This window comes from Meriones unguiculatus, chromosome X (genome assembly GCF_030254825.1).
Source record: "Meriones unguiculatus strain TT.TT164.6M chromosome X, Bangor_MerUng_6.1, whole genome shotgun sequence".
In the NCBI taxonomy this organism is placed as follows: Eukaryota; Metazoa; Chordata; class Mammalia; order Rodentia; family Muridae; genus Meriones; species Meriones unguiculatus.
Window position 1 is genome coordinate 41,829,006 of NC_083369.1, and position 15,696 is coordinate 41,844,701.

Here is a 15,696-nt window from a genome sequence, read left to right on the forward strand (position 1 = left end):
AATCTGGAAACAACCTAGATGTCCCTCAACTGAAAAATGGATAAAGAAACTATGGTACATTCACACAATGAAATACTACTCAGCCATTAAAAACAAGGAAATCATGAAATTTGCAGGCAAATTAATGGATCATCCTGAGTGAGGTAACCTAGACTCAGAAAGACACACAAGATATATGCTCACTTATAAGTGGATTTTAGTCACATTGTACAGGATAGACATATTACAATGCACAGACCCCAAGAAGATAAGTCCTAAGGGCTTCTTAGGCTTCATGTGGGCCCACTAGTTAGGAGAGTGGGGAATATCTCTGACACAGATTATGTTGCTTGCTTTTTGATCACTTCCCCCTGATGGGGTTTCCCTACCAGACCACAGGGGAAGAAGACAATTCAGTCCTCATGTGAATAGATGAGCTGTGGTGTCTGGGTAGGGGGACTCCCTAGTCTTAAGAATAGGGAAGAAGGGATGTGGGAGGGAGAGGGTGGGGCTCGTAGGAGAGGAGGAGGGGCCTATGACTGATATGTAAATTGAATTAATTAATAAACAATTAAAAAACAAAACAAAAAATTAATTAAAAAAGAAAAGAAAAAACATTATTTAAAAAAGATTCTTTTAGAAAAGTCTAACTAAAACAGTTGCTTAAATGATTAGATGGTTAGCTAGTCAATCAGATTGTATGTATGGAAGCCAGAGAACAACCCAGTTGCTTGCTGTTTCCAGAAAGGAGCAATTAGCTCTTACTTTCAGAGCTTTCTAGGCTCAACACAACTCTGCACAGTTCAGAGCCTCAGCCTTGGTATCCTAGTGCTTCCCTTCCCCCAGGGCTCAGGGGACCTTACAGAAGAGGGGGCGGAAAGAGAATAAGAGCCAGAGAGCCTGAAGGACAGCAGGAGAACAAGGCCTTCTAAACCAACAGAAGCGAAGCTCATTTGAACTCACAGAGGCCGATGCAGCACACTGAGGGTCTGCATTAGATGGGGTCCTAGAGCTGAAAGGAAAAGTGGACACATGCCATCATACCAGAAGCTATCTCCAATTGATAGCTACTTGCAAGTGAAAATTTTAATTTTCTCCCATGTGTCACTTATAAAACATACCACTCTACATGTCCAGCAGTAGAAAGCCAACACAAAATGAATTCAACTTCATCTTTAGAGGCTCCCTGTCTCATAATGTTAAGTCAGGGCAATTTTTTTTCCCTCTACCTTACAGGTCCTTTGCTTCTGTTTTGGAGTTTTTATGGGATTTCTGAGTGTGTGAACGTGTATATCTCTGCATCTATACTGTGTTTATTGTGCTTTTTCTTTGGGTCTTTTTTTTTTTTTTTTTGGTTGCTTGTTTTGTCATATTCCTATTTGTTTGCTTTTTATTTATTTTATTATTATTCCTTAAGTGCCTGTTTTTGTTCCCTAAGGAGAGACAGAAAGGGTGTGGATCTGGGTGGGAAAGGAGGTGGGAAAGATTTGAGAGTAATAGGGAAAGTGGAAACCATAATCAGAATATATTATATGAAAAAAGATCTATTTTCAATGAAAGAAAAAAAAATAATGAACTTGAGCAGGGCTTGGTGGTGCATACCTTTAATACCAGCATCCAGGAGGCAGAGGCAGATGATTCTATGCAGTAGTGAATTCCAGGCCTACCAGGGCTGCATAGCAAGACCTGGTCTCAAAAAAATATAGTTGATAGTTAGAATGAATTGTTAGTTAGACATGATAGTGCACATGCTTTTAATCCTAGCACTTGGAGAACAGAGACAGATGGATTACTGTGAGTCTGATGCCAGCCTGGTTTACACTGTGAGTCCCATACCAACTAGTGATACATAGTGAGGCCCTGTCTCAAAAAAAAAAAAAAAAAAAAAAAAACATTATCAATCATTATCAATTTGGCCGGAGAAATGGCTCAGTACTTGAAAGCACTTGTTGTTCTTGGAAGGGACCTGAGTGTGATTCCCAGCACTGACATGGCAGTTCACAACCATCCATAACTCTACTTCTAGGGGATCACCAGATATACATTTGGTGCACAGACACACATGTAAACAAAAGACTGATACAATTAATTTTTAATTAAAAATTAATTAAGAAGGGATATGTTTATTGTTTCCATACAACGTAAGTCTGTATCTCTTTTTATAAAAGTCTGCCTCTGTTATCCTGGATCCAGTCATTAACTTCAGACACTTGACACTTGGCAGTGAACTTGGTAGACTCTTAACTTCTCTGGTTGTAAAATCAGGGTAAGAATTCTGTGTAAATAGCCCATAAAGGTCTTCCTTAGAAAATTTACATCAATATTCTGTTTTTCCCCTTTCTTTGTTCTGCCAATGTCATTATGTCATCACCAATGGAAGCCATGGAGTATCTCAGGCCCAGAGTCTTTGAACGTGAGCAAGTTTATTTATTTATTTATTTTTGGCAGAATAAAAGAATGTCTAGCATTGAGGGAAAAAATGGCAATTGCTGTTGAGGATGTGGGGGGAAAGATTGTGGGTTTGTAAGCTGGTGCAACCATTATCCAAGTCAATGTGAAGATTCCTCAAAAAAACAAAAAACTAAGCAAAAGGGCCAGAGGGATGACTCAGAGGTTAAAAGCACCGGCTGTTCTTCCAAAGGTACTGAGTTCAAATCCCAACAACCTAATGATGGCTTACAACCACCTACAGTGAGATTGTTGCCCATCTTCTGACCTGCAAGTACACATGCGGGCAAAATACTGTATAAATAAATAAATCTTTTTGTGTGCTTTTGAAAAAAAATGTATTACAATTTATTCACTTGTATCCCAGCTGTAGCCCCCTCCCTCATCCCCTCCCAACCACACCCTCCCTCCCTCTTCTCCTCCCATGCCATTCTCCAAGTCCACTGATAGGGGAGGTCCTCCTCCCCTTACCTCTGACCATTGCCTATCAGGTCTCATCAGGACTGGATGCATTGTCTTCCTCTATGGCCTGGTAAGGCTGCTCTCCCCTCAGAGGGAGGTGATCAAATAGCCAGCCCCTGAGTTCATGTCAGAGACTGTCCCTGTTTCCATTACTAAGGAACCCACTTGGAGACTGAGCTGTCATGGGCTACATCTGTGAAGGAGTTCTAGGTTATCTCCATGAATGGTCCTTGGTTGGAGTTATCAGTCTCAGAAAAGACCCCTGGGCCCAGAATTTTTGGTTCTGTTGCTCTTCTTGTGGAGCTCCTGTCCCCTTCAGGTCTTTCATCTTCACCTTCTTTCATAGGATTCCCTGCACTCTGCCCAAAGTTTGGCTATGAGTCTCAGCATCTGCTTTGATACCCTGCTGGGTAGAGTTTTTCAGAGGCCCTCTGCGGTAGGCCTCCTGTTCCCTGTTATGTCCCTCCCTGTCAATCCCTTTTGCCTTTCCTATGAGGATTGATCTTACCAGGATCTTCCTTCTTGCTTAGCTTCTTTAGATGTACAGATTTTAGTATATTTATCCTATATTATATGTCTAATATTCACTTATAAGTGAGTATATACAATGTGTATCTTTTTGCTTCTAGGTTACCTCACTCAGGATGATCTTTTTAGTTCCCACCATTTGCCTGCAAATTTCATGATTTTCTTGTTTTTAATTGCTAAGTAGCATTCCATTGCGTAAATGTACCACAATTTCTGTATCCATTCCTCAGTTAAGGGACAAGTGGGTTGTTTCCAGCTTCTGCTATTACAATTAAAGCTGCTATAAACATAGTTGAGCAAATGTCCTTGTCGCATAGTTGAACATATTTTGATTATATGCCCAGGAGTGGGATTCCTAATTGTCTGAGAAAAATGCCAGATTGATTTCCAAAGTGGCTGTACAAGTTTACATTCCCACCAGCAGTGGAGGAGGGTTCCTCTTTCTCCACATCCTCTCCAGCATGTGTTGTCACTTGAGTTTTTGATCTTACCCATTCTGAGATGAAATTTTTATTTCCCTGATGACTAAGGAAGGTTGAGCATTTCTTTAAGTGTTTCTTTGCCATTTCATATTCCTCTATTGAGAATTCTGTTTAGCTCTGAACCCCATTTTTTAATTGCATTACTTATTTGTTGCTGTTTAAATTATTGAATTCTTTATATATTCTGGATATTAGCCCTCTGTCAGATATAGATTTGGTGAAGATTACTTCCCAGTCTGTAGGCTGTCGTTTTGTTCTGATGACAGTGTTCTTTGCTTTACAGAAGCTTTTCAGTTTCATGGGCCTGATCTGTTGGTGTTCTGTTCAGGAAGTTGTCTCCTGTGCTAATGAGTTCCAGGCTCTTCTCCACTTTTACTTCTAACAGGTTTAGTGTTTTATGTTGAGGTCTTTGATCCACTTGGACTTTAGTTTTGTGCAGGATGGTAAGTATGGATCTATTTGCATTTTTCTACATGTAGACATCCAGTTAGACCAGCACCATTTGTTGAAGATTCTATCTTTTTCTATAGTATTTACATATTTGTAAAAAAATCAAGTGTCTGTAGGTGTGTGGGTTTATTTCTGGGTCTTCTATTCTATTACATGGATCCACCAGTCTGCTTCTACTCCAATTTCATGCAGTTTTTATTACTGTTACTCTATAGTACAGCTTGAGATCAGGGATGGAGATATCTCCAGAAGATCTGTTGTTGTACAGGATTGTTTTAGCAATTTTTGGTTTCTTGTTATTCCCTATAAAGTTGAGAATTTTACATTCAAGGTCTGTAAAGAATTGTGTTGGTAATTTGATGGGAATTTCATTAAATATGTAGATTGCTTTTGGTAAGATGGCCACTTTTACTGTGTTAATCTTACCGAACCATGAGTATGGGAGATCTTTCTGTCTTCTGATATCTTCTTCAATTTCTTTCTTCAGAGACTTGAATTTTTTTTTTTCATACAAGTCTTTGACTTGCTTGGTTAGAGTTACACCAATGTACTTTATGCCTTTTGTGGCTATTGTGAAGGGTGTCATTTCCCTAATTTCTTTCTCAGCCCATTTGTCTTTTGTACACCGGAGGGCTACTGATTTTTTTTTTTTTTTTTTTTTTTTTTTTTTAGTTAATTTTGTATCCAGCCACTTTGCTGAAGGGGTTTATCAACTGTAGGACTTCCTTGGCATAATTTTTGGGGTCACTCATGTATACTATCATATTATCTGCAAATAGTGATACTTTGACTTCTTCCTTTCTGATTTGAATCCCCTTGATCTCCTTTAATTGTCTTACTGCTCTAGCTAGGATTTCAAGAACTATGTTGAAGAGATAAGGAGAGAGTGGGCAGCCTTGCCTTGTCCCTGATTTCAGTGGGATTGATTTAAGTTTCTCTCTGTTTAGTTTGATGTTGGCTATAGACTTTCTGTATATTGCCTTTACTATATTTAGGTAAGTGCCTTGTATCCCTGATCTCTCCAGGACTTTAACCATGAACGAGTGTTGGATTTTATCAAATACTTTTTCAGCATCTAAGGAGATGATTATGTTTTTTCTTCCATTTATTTTATATGGTAGATTATGTTGATTGGACCACCCCTGCATATCTGGGATGAAGCCTACTTGGTCATAGTGGATGATATCTTTGATGTGTTCTTGGATTCAGTTTGCAAGTATTTTGTTGAGTATTTTTGCATCAATGTTCATAAGGGAGATTGGTTTGAAATTCCCTTTCTTTGTTGGATCTTTATAAGATTTAGGTATCAAGGTGACTGTGTCTTCATAGAAAGAGTTTGGTGATGTTCCTTCTGTTTCTATTTTGTGGAATAGTTTGAAGAGAACTGGAATTAGCTCTTCTTTGAAGGTCTGGTAGAATTCTGCACTGAAACCATTTGGCCCTGGGCTTTTTTTAGATAGGAGACTTTTGATGACAGCTTCTATTTCCTTAGGGGATATAGGACTATTTTATTTGTTTACCTGGTCTTGATTTAGCTTTGGTAAGTGGAATCTATCAAGAAAATTGTCCATTTCATTTAGATATTCAAATTTTGTTGTGTACAGACTTTTGAAGTAAGTCCCAATGATTGATGGATTTCCTCAGCGTCTGTTGTTATATCCCCCTTTTCATTTCTGATTTTGTTGATTTGGATAGTGTCTCTCTGCCTTTTAGTTAATTTGGCTAAGGGTGTGTCTATCTTGTTGATTTCCTCAAGGAGCCAGCTCTTTGTTTCATTGATTCTTTGAATTGTTGTCTTTGTTTATAGTTTTTAGATTTCAGCCCCAAGTTTGATGATTTCCAGCCATCTACTCTTCTTGGTATGTCTGCTTCTTTTTTTTTTTTCCCCCCTAGGGCTTTCAGGTGAGCCATTAAGCTGCTTCTATGAGATGTTTAGATGCTATGAACTTTCCTCTTGGCACTGCTTTCATTGTGTCCCATAAGTTTGGGTAAGTTGTGCCTTCATTTTCATTGAATTTTGGGAAGTCTTTAATTTCTTTATTTTTTCCCTGACCCAGTTGTCATTGAGTAACGAGTTGTTCAGTTTCCATGTGTGTGTAGGCTTTTTGCTATTTCTGTTGTTGTTGTTGAGGTCCAGCTTTAGTTCATGGTGGTCTGATAGGATACAAAGGGATTATTTCAATCTTCTTGTATCTACTGAGGCTTGCTTTGTGATATGGTCTATTTTGGAGAAGGTTCCATGAGGTACTGAGAAAAAGATAAATTCTTTTGTGTTTGTGTAAAAGGTTCTGTAGATGTCTTTTAGGTCCATTTGATTCATGACCTCTGTTAGAGTCATTGTGTTTTTCTTCAATTTCTGTTTTGTTGACCTGTCCTTTATTGAGAGTGGGATATTGAAGTCTCCCATGATTAATATGTGGGGATCTATGTGTGGTTTAAATTTTATTAATGTTTCTTTTACAAATGTGGGTGTCCTTATATTTGGGGTATAGATGTTCAGAATTGTGATAACTTCTTGGTGGATTTTTCTTTTGATGAGAATGAAGTATCCCTCCTCATCTTTTTTTAATTTTGGTTGGAAGTCTATTTTATTAGAAATTAGAAAGGCGACTCCGGCCTGCTTCTTGGGTCCATTTGCTTGGAAAACCGTCTTCCAGCCCTTTACTCTCAGGTAATGTCTATCTTTGTGTCTTCGGTGTGTTTCTTGTATACAACAGATTGTTGGGTCTTGTTTATGCATCCATTCTGTTAGTCTGTGTCTTTTTATGGACAATTGAGTCCACTGATATTGAGAGAGATTAATGACCAGTGGCTCTTAGATATTTATATTTTGATGTTGGCTGTGGTCGTGTGTTTGTGTGCTTGGCTACTTTTAGTTTTGCTGTAGTGAGGTGCACATCTTCTGGCCTGCAGGTACACACACAGGCAAAATACTGTATAAATGAATAAATTTTAAAAACAAAAACAAAAAAACTAAGCAAAAAATAGAAGTACCATATGATCCAGCTAACTATTCTTGGGTCTATACCCAGAAAACTAGATCTAAGTAATCATACCACAGACTTGGAATTACATCCATGTTTATTGCTGCAATAAGCTATTCCTAGCAATCAGTCTACAGAAGTGAATAGATAAAGAAAATGTACTTTTTATTTTATGTTTTACTTAGTTTTCATATTTTAACTTTAACTTTGCTACTTTACTGTTTAATTTTTGATGTTTGCTTTATTTTTAATTTTGGAGTTATTTTAAAAAATCTATTCCCACTGATTTTTTAAATTAAAATTTGAAAAAAATAATTCTGCTGATGTTAGTGAGTTTTGGGATATATAGTTAGACCTACTTATAATCTATAGTGTAAGGGCTAAGATAACTCCATTTTGAATTAGGGATCCATTTTGTAAAAGGTACTGACCCAAGAACAACCCCCCACCTACCCAGTTCTAAGAAAAAACACATGACCCTCCACCCAACCAGTTCCAGGATAAACCACCAAATGTACAAACAGGTAACTGCCAAACCGGACCAGATGTTTACTGTAGATATGCTTACTTCCCTCAGCAACTCTGCCAGATGGTACCCACCAACTTGCTTGCTCAACCCTTACCCAATCCTGTAATGCCAAGGCCTAGAAATCCCTGCTTGTGGTTTTTCTCTTTAAAAACTCTGCTCCCTTAGACTTGGGGCTGCTCGCCTAACATGATGTGACAAGGATGGTTTGTGGCCTGAGCTCAAGCTTGCAATAAAAGATTCTTCTGTGTTTGCATTGGAATCAGCTTCCTGGTGGTCTTTTGGGGGTCTCTCGATCTGGGCATAACAATAAGATATTGTTAATCCATTCAGTCTTAAAAAAAAAAAAACGAAAAGCAAAAATCACAATAGGGGTATTCCTCTCTCAGAATCCCTCTCATTCTTGGGAGTTGTTTCCATTTTGTTTGTTTGAAAAGAACTAGGCTTAACATATATGTGGAGGTAAGAGAGCAATTTTATAGAGTTGGTCTTGTTCTTTCACCTTCACATATGTTCAGGTATTGAACTTGGTAATATTTGTGAGGTATGTGCTGAGCCATTCTGTCACTCTCTCTCTTTTCTTTAATAAATATATATTCTCTGTGTTTAAAAGAGAAAAACCCAGCTATACCACTCTTGGGCGTATACCCAAAAGATGTTCCACCAAACCACAAGGACACTTGCTCAACTATGTTTATAACACCTTTATTCATAATTACTAGAATCTGGAAATAACCCAGATGTCCCTCAACTGAAAAATGGAGAGAAAATACATGGTACATTTACACAGTGGAATACTACTCACCTATTAAAAACAAGGACATCATGCAATTTTCAGGCATATGGATGGAACAAGAAAAGATCACCCTGAGTGGGGTAACCCAAACCCAGAAAGGCACACACATTAGGTGCTCACTTATAAGTGGATATTAGCCATTAAGTACAGGAAAACCATGTTAGACCCAAAGAAGCCAAGGAGGGCCTAAGGGAGGATGCTTGACTCTCACTCAGAAGAAGAAATAAAACAGACATCTGAAGTAGATTAAGGAAGGAATCTGGGTGGGAGAGGGGAGAACAGGAGAGAAAATGGAAATGGGGTGGGCATCTCTGGAAATGGGGAGGCTCTGGGGAGTCTATGAAGGTAACCCTAGCTGAGACTCCTAGCAGGGAGGGTTAAGGAGCCTGGAGTAGCTACCTCCTGTAGCCAGGTGAGATGTCCAGTGGAGGAAGGGGTACACCAAGCCACCCATAATACTTTCAACCCAAAATTTGTCCTGCCTACAAGCAGTGTAGGGATAAAGGTGGAGCAGAGATTGAGGGAATGGCTAGCCAATGACTGGCCCAACTTGAGACCTACCCCATGGAGAGAGCCAACCCCTGCCACTATTAATGATACTCTGCTATGCTCTCAGACAGGAGCCTAGGATAACTGTCTTCTGAAAGGCTTCACCCAACAGCTGATGGAAACGGATGTTTGACTTTCAGAGACCCACAGCCAAACATTAAGTGGAGCTAGGGGAGTTTTGCTGAAGAGTGTGAGGGAAGCTAGAGGGAGCCAGAGGAGTCAAAGTCACCACAAGAAGACCTACTGAGGAAACTAGCCTAGACCTGTGAGGGCTCACAGAGACTGAACCACCAACCAAGGAGCATGCATGGGCTGGACCTAGACCCCTTATACATGTGCAGCCTGGTCAACATGTGGGTCTCCTAACAATTAGGAGTAGGGGCTCTCTCTGACTCTGTTGCCCGCCATTAGATCTCTTTCCCCTAGCTGGGCTGCCTTGTCAGGCTTCAGTGCAAGAGGATGTGCTTAGTCCTGTTGCAACCTGAGGTTCCAGGGTGGGTTGGTACCGATTGAGGGTTTCCCCTTCTCTAAGAAGAAAGAGAGGGACCAATGGGGAGAGGGGTGTATGAGGGTAGGATTGGAAGGAGTGGAGGAAGGGACCTAGGATCAGGCTGTAACATGATTACAAAAGAGAAAACCTCACAATAAGAAGGTCTCATATGGGAATCTTGCAAATATTAGTAACTACTAATTATTAATAATAATTAATGAAAATAACATAGAAACTCTCCTGAATTCATTAGGTATAGTGGCTGATACCTATTAACTCCACCATTCAGGAAGCTGAAGCAAGAGAATTGAGTTTAAGGCCAGCCTAGACTATGTAGTGAGTTTCAGGCCAGCTTGATCTAAGAGTGAAAGCTTCTCTCAAAAACCCTTTAGGAAGGAAGGAAGAAAGAAAGAAAGGACGGAAGGAAGGAAAAAGCAAGAAAGGTAGGCAGGCAGAAAGAAAGAAAGGGAAGAAAAAATACTCTATTATTTCATGCAAATGTACTTATATTTCACAGAAATGTGATTCTCTTTTCCCCTTTTAGTAAATATTTTAAATTATTTTATTGCATGGTCATTTTTGTCTACATGTATATCTGTACACTATTTGTGTGTGTGTGTCTGGTGCCCATGGAGTCCCTTAGAGGAGATTGGAGTTACAGACAGTTGTGAACCACCATGTGGGTGTTGGGAATGAAATCCTAGCCCTCTGGAAGAACAGCCATTGTTCTTCATCTCTCCAGTCCCTCTTTTTCTTTTCTTGTGGTTGCTTTATGAGAAAATTGTAAGAGATTTTTGCACAGAGAGACTTCAGTGTCTAAGGTTTTTTTGAAGAGGTGTTAGGGGTAGAACTCATCTGTTAAACCTGCCATTGAGCTACAGCCTTAGCCCTTGATTGACATTTATCGACTGTTTATATGTACTAAGAATAATTCTAGGGGGCTGGAGAGATGGCTCAGAGGTTAAGAGCACTGGTTGCTCTTCCAGAGGTCCTGAGTTCAATTCCCGGCAACCACATGGTGGCTCACAGCCATCTACAATGAGATTTGGTACCCTCTTCTGGCTTGCACACATACATCCAGGCAGAATACTGTATACATAATAAATAAATAAATCTAAAAAAAAAAAAAAAAGAATAATTCTAAACACCTTTCATGTCTCATCAAAGCCTTACAGATAAGCTTTTAACATCCCTGTAATATAGCTACGGAAATGTGTAAGTGGCAGAGCTGGGATTTGAATGAAGGCAGTCTGATCGGGTACACTGAGTGGTGCATCTGTAAAAAGAAGATAGTGATCCATGAAAAGTGATTAGAATGTATAGTAAACTCTGAAATTTTTGTGTGCCTGTTTGTTTGTTTTGCTGTTAACGGCCATTTAAGGTTTTGGCTGCAGATTAGGTGATAACTGACCCCTAATACCTACCAGAGGAAATGGGTTCTAATAGAATAAGTGACTTGTCCAAGGCCATTCAGAGGAAACATGATCTAGCTAGGCTCAAGCTAGGGTTACTTTCCTGCTATAAACTGTTCCTAGGCTCCATATCCTCTTCTGAGGAAAGTCTCAACTTGTCAAGTTTTATAATACAAAAATGTTAAATGTATTTTAAATAAAAGTTTGCAGACTATATGATGCACTCATATAGTCCCAGCTATTTGAGAGATGGAATCAAGAAATGGCTTGAGTTCAGGAGTCCAGCATGGACAATATAGCAAGACCTGAGGCCCTGCACCACCCTCCATTATACAAGCACCAAAATTTATGAGACTAGTATTTGTCATCACAGGATAATAACAATAAGCCAAGTTTGGGAGAGGGAAGATTAAAGTATATCCAACTGGTGGGCAGTGGTGGCCCATGCCTTTAATCCCAACATTCAGGAGGCAGAGGCAGGTGGATCTTTATGAGTTTGAGGTCAGCCTATTCTACAGAGTTTGTTCCAGGACAGCCATGGCTACACAGAGAAACCCTGTCTCAAAAACCAACAAAACAAAAACAAAAAAGTCCCCCTGAGTGGGGAGCAGTCTTCCCAGGCTGAAGAGGAGGACATTGCAGCCAGTACTGATGAGACCTGATAAGCTAGGGTCAGATGGAAGGGGAGGAGGACTTCCCCTGTCAGTGGACTTGGAGAGGGGCATGGGAGGAGAAGAGGGAGGTAGGGTGGGATTGGGAGGGATTGAGGGAGAGGGCTATTAAGAGCTGGGATACAAAGTAAATAACCTGTGCTTAATATAAAATTTTAATTTAAAAAAGTGTATTTACAAAATCACACTGTAGTAAAGACTATGTGCTGGGATTATCAAGATGGCTCAGTGGGTAAAAACATTTGTAGCCAAGACTAACAATCTAAGTTTCATCCTCAGAGCCCACATGGTAGAAAAATTTACTACTGTAAGTTGTTGTCTGACCTTCAAATGAATGGTGTGGCACACACACACACACACACAGAGAGAGAGAGAGAGAGAGAGAGAGAGAGGCAAAGAAAGAATTTTAAGATGACTATTGTATAAACTAACAACATGACTGCCCTATGGTATAACTTAGGGAAAAAGCTTTTATTGTAGATATGAAGGAGAGTACATCCAGAGGCACCTGGAAGAGTCCAGAGCAGAGATTGAACATGGCCATCAGACTAGATCTGGCCATGAAAGAAGCAGGAGCAGAACAGAGGAATAAAGAGGAGAACATAGAGGTAGAGTGGAAGAGAAGAAAGAGGGGGAGGAGGGAGACAGAGCAAGAGAGCATAGCTGAAATAGAAAGGCTATAAGAAGAAAGAGTAGCTGGAATGGGGGAGGGGGCTGTAAGCTTTCTCACAGTAGTGGCAAACTTTGTCATTTTTTTTCCTGTTCTAAAACACTGCTGTGGTGCAGATAAACACAGGTAAAGGGGCTGGAGAGATGGCTTAGTAATTAAGAGCACTGTCTGCTCTTCCAGGACTTCCCAGCAACAAGGTGGATTAAAAACATCTATATTGAGATCGGGTGCCCTCTTCTGGCGTGCAGGTATATATGCAGACAGAGCACTAATAATACACAAAAATATTTTTAAAGACTTAAAAATAAATAAACACAGGTAGACCAACAAGACTCAATGAAGATGAAACTTAGGCTTCTCCAATCCGACTTTCTACTGGAAACAAGGCTAGGACATGTGTGCAAACCTGGCTGCTCTTCTAAAGGATGGTTTAAGTGATTTAGAGGTGTGTCCACTAATCCCTTTTGTATCTGGGCCAATTTGGGAAAAGATTACCAATAGTTTATTTTTCCCCTTCAAACTGGGGGAAAAAGAGCCTTCTTGAGTTCCCCCAAGAGGAAATTTTTTTTTTTTTAAAACAGTTGGTTTACCTAGTTTTACATAAAGTTTAGCTTTAGGGAAGTTTAGGGTAGAGGAGGAGGTGGGAAGAGCTTGAATGCTAGAATGGACTTTGAAATGTGTAACAGGTATTTGTGATACTGAGGGAGCCTGAAAGCCAGCATGTACTTTGGTTTACTAATTGGCACCACAGATAGCCATTTTTCACCTCTTCCTTTCAGAATTTGGGGAAATTGAGTTTCTTCTGGATCTAATACTTATATGCTGTGGGAAAGAATAAAACATGGCAATCTGTATTGGTTAACACATTAAAGGTAACCTCAGAGGCACCAAAATGTATCCATATCACAGTAAGGAATAAAAACACAGTACTTTCTCTCGGCATAATTTGATCAAGATAGAACCAAAATTTAAGTTCTCCACTTCTCTCTCTGTCTTCCCTTTGTCTCTAGTCCATCATTACTGGCCTAATCTATAGCCTAGCTATAGTCTTTCTGTTACTTGTGTCTGTGTCTGCTCAAATGCTGTCTTATCTCTGTCACTATGTCTCCCTGAATGCTATCTGGTCTTAACAAAGGGCTTTGCTCTGTATTTATTGAACAGAAAAGAATGGATCACATAGAAAAGGAATGGGATATTTACAAGGGATGAAACTTTACTATATATATATATATATATATAGTAAAGTTATATATATATATATATATATATATATATATATATCCATTATTTTTTTCCAAAATATTGTAGCCAAACTTGGTTGTATAAGTCTGTTCCCAACCTGTTGGCTTCTCTCAGCAAATGATTACAACACACACACACACACACACACACACACACACACTATTCTGGGTCAGAGACATTGAAGAGTACATAATTTAAGATTAAAGCTATGCAATTTAGCTTATGTTGTAAACTCTGATTCATGAGAAACTCAAGGTATTATGTTGCTCTCTTAAAGGCATGTTAAACTTGTCTACCAAAAGTCAGTCTTTGGAAGGGGTTAAGAGACAGCTTCATAAAATTGTATGATTACAGCGAACAAATTCTCAGAGAGAAAATGGGGTCTCTGAGAGGGAATGAGGTCCTTTTATAACAATTCAAAAAAAACCGAACTGGTCTAATGTTATGGGCCATTTGTACAGGGCCATCTGTGCAGGGCTGTGTTTGAATAAGTAAGAAATGAGCATCTCCTTTGCCCTTCCTGAGACTGGCCATTTGGGGTATGTTGATTATTTTCTGTGTGTCCCTGATGTGGGTTTTTCAGAGCAACCAACTGTTTTTGGTTTTTAGTGATCTTAACTCAGGATCACAGAATGTCAGAAGATCAATGGTCTTATTAAAGCCACCTGAAACAGTGGCTATTTTCTAAGACATGTATCCCTGCCTGGCCTGGTAGTTGCTATGTAGATCAAACTGGCTTGGGACTCACAGATGTGCACCTGCTTCTGCCTTTAAAGTGCTGGTATTAAAGGATTGTACCACTATACCCTTGGAAACAGTGGCTTTTAAATTTGTTGCATGGTGGAACAAGAAGAATAAGAAAGCACAGACAAGAAGTGAGCAGAGGCAATATAGAGTTATTTAAAACAAAACTGAGGGAAAAAAACTCCCTAGAGTAGGAGAGGCTTCAATGGAGAAATAATGATGTGCTGCCTGCCAAGTGGTCTTTCATGGGTCATATGGCAAGAATTAGATGGATACTGAGGTAATCTTTATTGGAACTGGTTATATGTGAATACATGGTAGAGTCAGTAAGGAGGCCTCTCCTGATTCATGCTCACTCAGTCCAATAGGAAAGGTGATCCAGTCAGAGAAATGGTCATGAATGACTATCTTATGATCTGCCAGATGCCCTGCCTTGACTATCTTCGAGACACTACATCCTCCTCATTCCTGCTAGAATAGGAAAAACTAAGAGGGCAGAAATACTTATAGTTTTGTTCTTCATTGTCTGTGGGCACTTTGGTAAATAATTGTTGGGCTGATGGTGTAGTTTAATGTGTAAACCTGTGTTTAGCATATAGGAGGCACTAGATTTGATCTTTTACAACATACAAAATTAAAAAATATATAAGTGAATAAATATGAGTTGAATAAATAGCTTCTACCCATCTGAGTTTTGTTTGAAGCCAGTTTCTACCACCCCTAACATTTCAGTGTCAAGATTTTGTTGTGAGTGTTTTCTCCTTTCACTGAAATTTTCATATATATAAACATTTGACTTTTAAAATAGTTATTATTTTAATTCTTTTCTTTTTGATATTATAATATAATTACATCATTGCCCTTTTCTCCCTCTACCCCTGCCTACATCCCCCTCATTGCTCTCTTTCAAATATATGGCCTTTATTCATTGGTTGTTGTTACTCACAAATACACACACACACATCTAAATAAATAAATACAACCTGTTAATTCTGCATAATGTTACTTGTATGTATGTTTTCAGGAATGACCATTTGATATCTGATAACTGTTGGAATAATGTTCTTTTGAGATGTATACACCTTACCCTTGTTCATTCAAATGCTGATTTCTCCCCCCCAAAAACACACACTCTGGTTTCAATCCAGGTATTGCATTGTGATACTTATTCTGAGCATCCTGTCGCAACTGTGTATAAACAGGTCAAAATAAAACAAATAGCCACAATGTTGCACAAAGGGAGGAGCCAGAGGACAGAAAAGA